Below are 6,599 nucleotides of genomic sequence, written 5' to 3'. Positions count from 1 at the left end.
GGGCGGGGCTGGGCGGGGCGGCGATGGCGTCGTGGCGTGGCGGCTACGGCGTCGGGGCGGGGCGACGACGACGAGGTGGCGGCAGGGAGACGCGCGGCGACGGGAGTGGAGCAGGAGAGATTGAAGTCGCGCTAAGTGCTGTATATATAGCAAAGGCTTTGGTCCCGGTTCGTGGCACTAACCGGGACCAATGTCCCCCTTTAGTCTCAGTTGGTGCCACCAACCGGGACCAAAGGACTCTTTTCAGCAGCCCAAAGGGCGGGAAACAAAAACTTTGGTCCCGGTTGGTGGCCCCAACCGGGACTAAAGAGGCGCATTCGTCCCGGTTGGTTCCACCAACCGGGACCAAAGAGCGGCATTGGTACCGGTTGATGCCACCAACCGGTACCAATGGACCCGTCTAACTACTTTTTTTATTTTCTGCAGTTGTTTTTTTTTGTTGATTCTTCCTGCAGCTATTTTTTTAGTCACACCGCGCCAAGCGAGAGGCACTCGCAGCTGTTTATAAGCCCTGAGTGCAGAGACGATGACGAAGAGGCTCAATGCTCCTGCACGTTGGTTAGCTTCAAGCCTTGAGGAATACGGTAGACTGCACAGAGCTATGTGCAGTGCAGTTGACATCATTCCAAAAGGTTTCAAGCAAATTAAGAAGCATTGCGCCTCTTTATTATTTTTAATGACTTATTACAACTCAGAAATAAAAAGAAAAAAATAAATATAGCAGAAAAGAAAAAAAACTATATAAAAAACTACTCAGAAATGAATTGAAGCAAAAAATAGTTGTGATTAATTGTACTAAAAAAGGAGCATAGATGCTTATTTTTAATGACTTATTACAACTCAGAAATAAAAAGAAGAAAAAATAGTTGTGATTAACTTTACTAAAATATGAGCATAGATGCTTATTTTTAATGACTTATTAAAATTCAAAAATAAATAGAAAAAAATAGTTATGATTAACTTTACTAAAAATGAGCATAGATGCTTATTTTTAATGACTTATTACAACTCAGAAATAAAAAGAAAAAAAAATATAGCAGAAAAGAAAAAAAAAACTATATAAAAAGCTACTCAGAAATGAGCATAGATGCGCTTATAGAGGAAATTCAAATTAAATTCATAACAAATTTCAAGAGAAATTCGTATGAATTTAGCCTAAATTCCCTATATAAGGGCATCTATTTTCATTTTCAGAGGAGCTCAATAAGGCAGAGAGGGAGGGGCTTATAAACCGGTCTGATTCCCCTTCGGTTGACGAGGTGGGACTAAACTTTGGCCGCAACAAGGACCAACCCTTTAGTCCCGGTTGGTGGAATGGACCGGTACTAATGGTCGTCCTTTGGTCCCGGTTCAGGACACCAACTGGGACCAATGGTGGTGGGCCAGGAGCGAGGGCCATTGGTCCCGGTTCGTCCCACCAACCGAGGCCAATAGGCCCAAACGAACCGGGACCAATGGCCCACGTGGCCCGGCCGGCCCTTGGGGCTCACGAACCGGGTCCAATGTCCCCATTGGTCCCGGTTCTGGATTGAACCGGGACTAATGGGCTGGACCGGTCTGGACCATTGGCCCCTTTTCTACTAGTGTTATACTCAGCTCTACTTGTTTGCGTCGTTATTCACCACTTCCGATATACGCATGACTGGGAAAGCGTTCCATTCCAGTTTCTTGCTCTAAGCAAAAAGTAGGAATGAACCCTATTTACTACGAAAGGAACTATGACATTTTCACTCATTTTGGTTCCACAGCTAAATACAACCAATAACTGTTTGAGAACACACAGAATTCTAGTGAATGCAATCACCAACAAAAACTCCGACCGGCTTAATTCTAAGAACTCGCGGAATAGTCGTATATTTCTAAAAAAGAACCCACCACGACATGGATCCTCTTGTCAAATAGGAACAACTTGACGTCTCTGCAACTGCTGAAATCACCATCATCCAAAACACCACAAAATACTTATAGACGGATTTAGGTAGATTTCAAACAGTTTACATGAAAGATCATCCTACGAGATGGTAATTAATTTATGGTTGTTTGCTAGCCGGGCAACGAAAAAATGGAATTCTCTTGGTTCTGATGGTACGTACAATATACTTTATATTTGTTCGAAATGGATCGGAGAGTATGAAATAATAATTACGGATCCAAGCACCATAGTAAACTAGCATTCTGACAGGGTAGTATATAAGAAAGCCAAGTGGACTACCGCACTGAATACTTGCACAAAATAGAACGTTAACATCTAGTATTATTCTCTACAAGTGCACCATGGGGACAATAAAATTCGCTCCGATACAGAGGAGGCTCCTGGATGCAAATATTCGCTCCATGCTAATTTACGATGCGTGTTTGATTTTTTCCAAAAATGTACAATACCTGAAATATATTTATGTATAAGCATTTAGACTGAAGTTCGACCGTTTTCATCTCAACCTAACTAGATCCATATATGACTTAAGTTGACGTTGGGCATTCAATTTTCTTTTTCAATGTAGTGCTCTCATCAACATAAAAAAAAGTCATGGGTATCTTTTGAGGAAAAAAAAGATGATGTTCCTTTTATTTCTCGAAAATCAGGTTTGACAATGACTTTGCCCGAAATGATACACCCTCCTTCCCGCAATATAAGAGCATTTTTTACACTGCACTAGTGTAAAAAATACTCTTACATTATGGGACCGAGGGAGTAGTTGGTAAAGCCTTTACAAATACATGTCTCTTTTTGTGTTTTTTAGTTGCCAGAATCGGAATATCACTTCGTGAAAGAAGTTATGTAATGTTATCTAAATAAGAAAACATAACTTGCAGCAACAAACAAGTTGTTTTCATTTAGTTGTTGAGAGATTTGTTCACTGCCTGCATTGCAACTATAAATTCTACTGATTTTTCTTTTTCATTCACGAATTTAAGATTGAATATTAATTTATTTAATGTGACATTGTATACAGATGTTGCTGTCTATGTTATCACTTTTTTTTGTAATTTTAGTAAATTTTACTGATAGCATGCATCTTGGAGTACGTGCACTGAATGTTTATGCGATCAAAAATAAGAAAAAAGCTATTTCACGGTGAAAGTAGATAGTTGATCATTCACTGCTTGCCATTATTTGACAACCATGTAATTAGTAATCAGCCCTTTTCCATCTAAAAATGTAGAATTTTCCGAACACAGATTAGAAACCAGTCCTGCAAATATGAACATATATTTTTGTTGAAGTTCAAATAGATATATTTAATTTTATGCAAGTGATTTTAGTAAATATGTGGCCTAAAAGCTTTATTTCAGGAACAATCTCAGTGCTAAAATTCAAAAAATTTAAAATTTTCTGAATATTGATTGGTATCCGAATTTAGTTAACTTTTTAGCTTTGGCAGAAAATATTAACATATATTTCGATTGAAGTACAAATAGAAATATCTTTTCCCGTCTTGTCCTAGGCAGCCCGCCATGTTCTTGCGCAATGTTTAATTTATCCTTTGGTCCGTCTTATTATCATCGCACCTCCATCGCAGAAGCCTGTTGTGGTAGGGAGGAGCAGTCAGGCCGGCAGAAGTCTGTTGTGGTAGGGAGGAGCAGTCAGGCCAAGGAAAAAGGTGAGGTTTATAGGATAGGAATTAGCTGTAAGAAACCCCACGATGAGTCTACTTTGCACAAATTTGCGGTGCCCTTGATATTTCTAAGTTCCCCATGCCACCTAATCTTATGCTTCCAAACTATAGAAACATACATCCTGGTATGTCTATCTGATTTCAATATCTCCTACGTGGTGGTATTTTGAAGACTAGAAAGTCGATGTAAGTTAGTTTGTTAACCAGGCCAAAGAAAATTTGTCTTTGAACTCCTTGTAGTACAAGGTAGTTCATCCGTTCCTAAATATAAGTCTTTTTTACAGATTTTAATATAAATTTTATACGGAATAAAATGAGTAAATCTATACCATATGTAATCCGTATTGAAATCTTCAAAAGGACTTATATTTAGAAACAAAGAGAGTATGAGGTGTATGTGAAAAGGGAGAAGGAAAATGGCACATTTTAAAGACCTGGGCAGCAGAGGTTAGCCGTTGTCCCCATTTATGATGCCAGCGGTACTATGTACATTTAGGTCGTGGCACATTCATTTGGTCCATGCTTGCACAGTGCTCTTGCCGATGATTTCAGGAGCTCGATCTGCCAACCAAAACAACGTGGGTGCGTCTACAAACTTAGGGAAGAATCAAGGAGCTGGTAGCACTATTTGCTTTCAGACTAGTCATAGCGAGAGTAATTCCAGTAGTAACATTGAGTCCAACTAAGCAAATTTGCTTATGTAGTAATGAGTTAATAAAGAGGGAGGTAGTTTGAGTAACTTAGAGGGTGCTTGAATCCAAGGGACTTATTTTAGTCTGACTAAAAATAGTTGTTTTAAGAGGCTAAAGTTCCAAGCACCCCTGACTAAAGAGGGGCTAAAACTAGTTTTGAGACTAAAATGTTTTAGTCGGGGTACCCCTACTAAAATTTGAATTAGTCCTCTCTCTCCTCATTTAACTCCTCTCCTTTAAGGCTGGTCATAGTGAGAGTAACATAGGTAGTAATATACATGCCACATAAGCAAAGAAGATGATGTGTCAGGCAATTGATGAAGAGAGAGGCAAATAAAGTAACATAATATGTTACCATCACATAGCGCTTCACAATGCAAAATGAGTCTACAAAGCAATAAATGAAGATTTATATGTTATCACACTTATGTTACTCTCCACTGTGAAGGTAGTAACATAGACTAGTAACATGTGCGTGTTACTAGTCTAAGGTACTCCCCACTATGACCAGCCTAACACATGAAAGTTCTGGATTGGAGGGTTTGGAAGATAATAAATGCTCATTAACTTGATTTTAGTCTCTTTAGTATTTCGATCCAAGCATGGGTGAGGCTAGCAAGTTTTAGTCCCACTACTTTTAGTCATGGGACTAAAACGTATCCAAGTATCCTCTTAGCTAGTTACTGTAACATCACATGTCCGAGTGCAATATGAATCTATAACCTAATAAATGAAGTTTTGCATGACACCACACTTATATTACTATCCATTATAAAGATAATAACATAATCTAGTGATATGTGTACGTTACTAGTGTATGTACTCTTCATTGTGGCTAGTCTCAAGCGATACAGTCCAGGCCAGTACTCATGAACCACATGCACCGACACATTGATATAGTTCAGTGGTCGAGCTCACTAAATTAGTGAACCTAACGACTCGAAGGTCCATCATTGTAAGAGTATATATCATTATTAATCTGCCATGCACCACCTAAGGGTGTCTCCAACGCCTACCACCAAACCTTCTGCATCCGTCCGGATCGCGGAATCCATACAACGCGCGTGTGATTTCTCTCGCAAACTGAAGACAAATGTAAAGAGGTTTGCGGGAGTCTGAACCGCTGTCACACCCGCGTTTGGCAGCCCTGACCCACAAAAATCCCTCCTCCTCCCGTGCGTTTTCGGTTAGTGCTGCTCCAGAGCGTCAACGCCCGCATTCTTGCCTAGCCAGAGCTGATGAGACCGCTCACTAGCGTCGGCATTGAAGCGGCGCGCCGGCCGAGAGAGCGCCCCCTGTGCCGCTTCCCGTTGTAATCGGTTACCGCGTGTTCAAACGACAAGACTGTTGCCCGTCCGTCCGTGTGCCGCCCACATTGATGGGACGCAGTTGCCGAGGCGTCTCCTTCGGCGCCACCTGTCCGGCCCTCTGCCGCCCACCATTGCTATTAAAAGCAGTGCCCCGGCCATAGCCAAATCATCCAACTCTGATCCCTATCTGCACCACCAGAATCCCTCCCCCGCCAGAGCTCTCTCAGATGAGCTGACATCGGACCAGAAGAAGGAGATGGTCGTCATTGATGTCGGCTGGCTGGCTGGCAGTTAGCCGGAGGACGATGATGACGTCCCAATGGAAGACCACCCGGCATCGAACCTACGCCACCCTCCTCCTCCACGACAACCCCGTCGGTGCATTGCACCTTTACAATTCAGGCTCGTGCCCATTGCATGAAAATGGTGCGGGAGGAGCAGTTCTGGGAGTCGCAGGCCACCGCCGCCTACAACCACCACCTCCCCCATGAGCATGTGCAGGTCGCCGCCGTTCCATGGCCTCCCACTAACCCTCTCCAGATATAGTATGCTGAAAGGGTAAGCTATCAACAATGAATGTTCCAAGGCTCTTGTGCTCATATGATTTTTATAGTTTTGGTCTAATGGTCTTAAATATCCAAAAATCACCACTACTTCACTATCGGTTGTATGGATCAGAAATTACTAAATTATTAATCACATAATTAAATTTTGTTGGATAAAACTATAATACTGTGGCAAACCTGATATTCCGTATTTCACCAGTTTCTCTCAAATCCCTATTGTTTCCATATGCAATGAATGTAGTAAAAGTGATCAAAGAATGAATATCTAATTATGCATGGATGCAATGGTAACAACAAGAAGAAGACAACTGCGGAGGAAACTGCAATTCCATGAACTATCTTGATTTGTTCAAAAAACACTTGTATGGGAAATAAATATATGATGTTGTGTACGATAAGAACTATACTCTATGT

General features: G+C 41.3%; 1 pseudogene; it reads left to right on the top strand.

The window, feature by feature from the left end:
- The first annotated feature begins 23 nt into the window (after positions 1-23).
- The window catches only part of LOC123067254 (non-specific lipid-transfer protein 4.1-like), a 38,691-nt pseudogene continuing 32,115 nt past the window's right edge, over positions 24-6,599 (top strand).

Source organism: Triticum aestivum, chromosome 3B, assembly GCF_018294505.1.
Source record: "Triticum aestivum cultivar Chinese Spring chromosome 3B, IWGSC CS RefSeq v2.1, whole genome shotgun sequence".
Classification (NCBI taxonomy): Eukaryota; Viridiplantae; Streptophyta; class Magnoliopsida; order Poales; family Poaceae; genus Triticum; species Triticum aestivum.
Note: the sequence above shows the minus strand (reverse complement) of the source record. Positions and strands in the feature narration are given on the sequence as shown.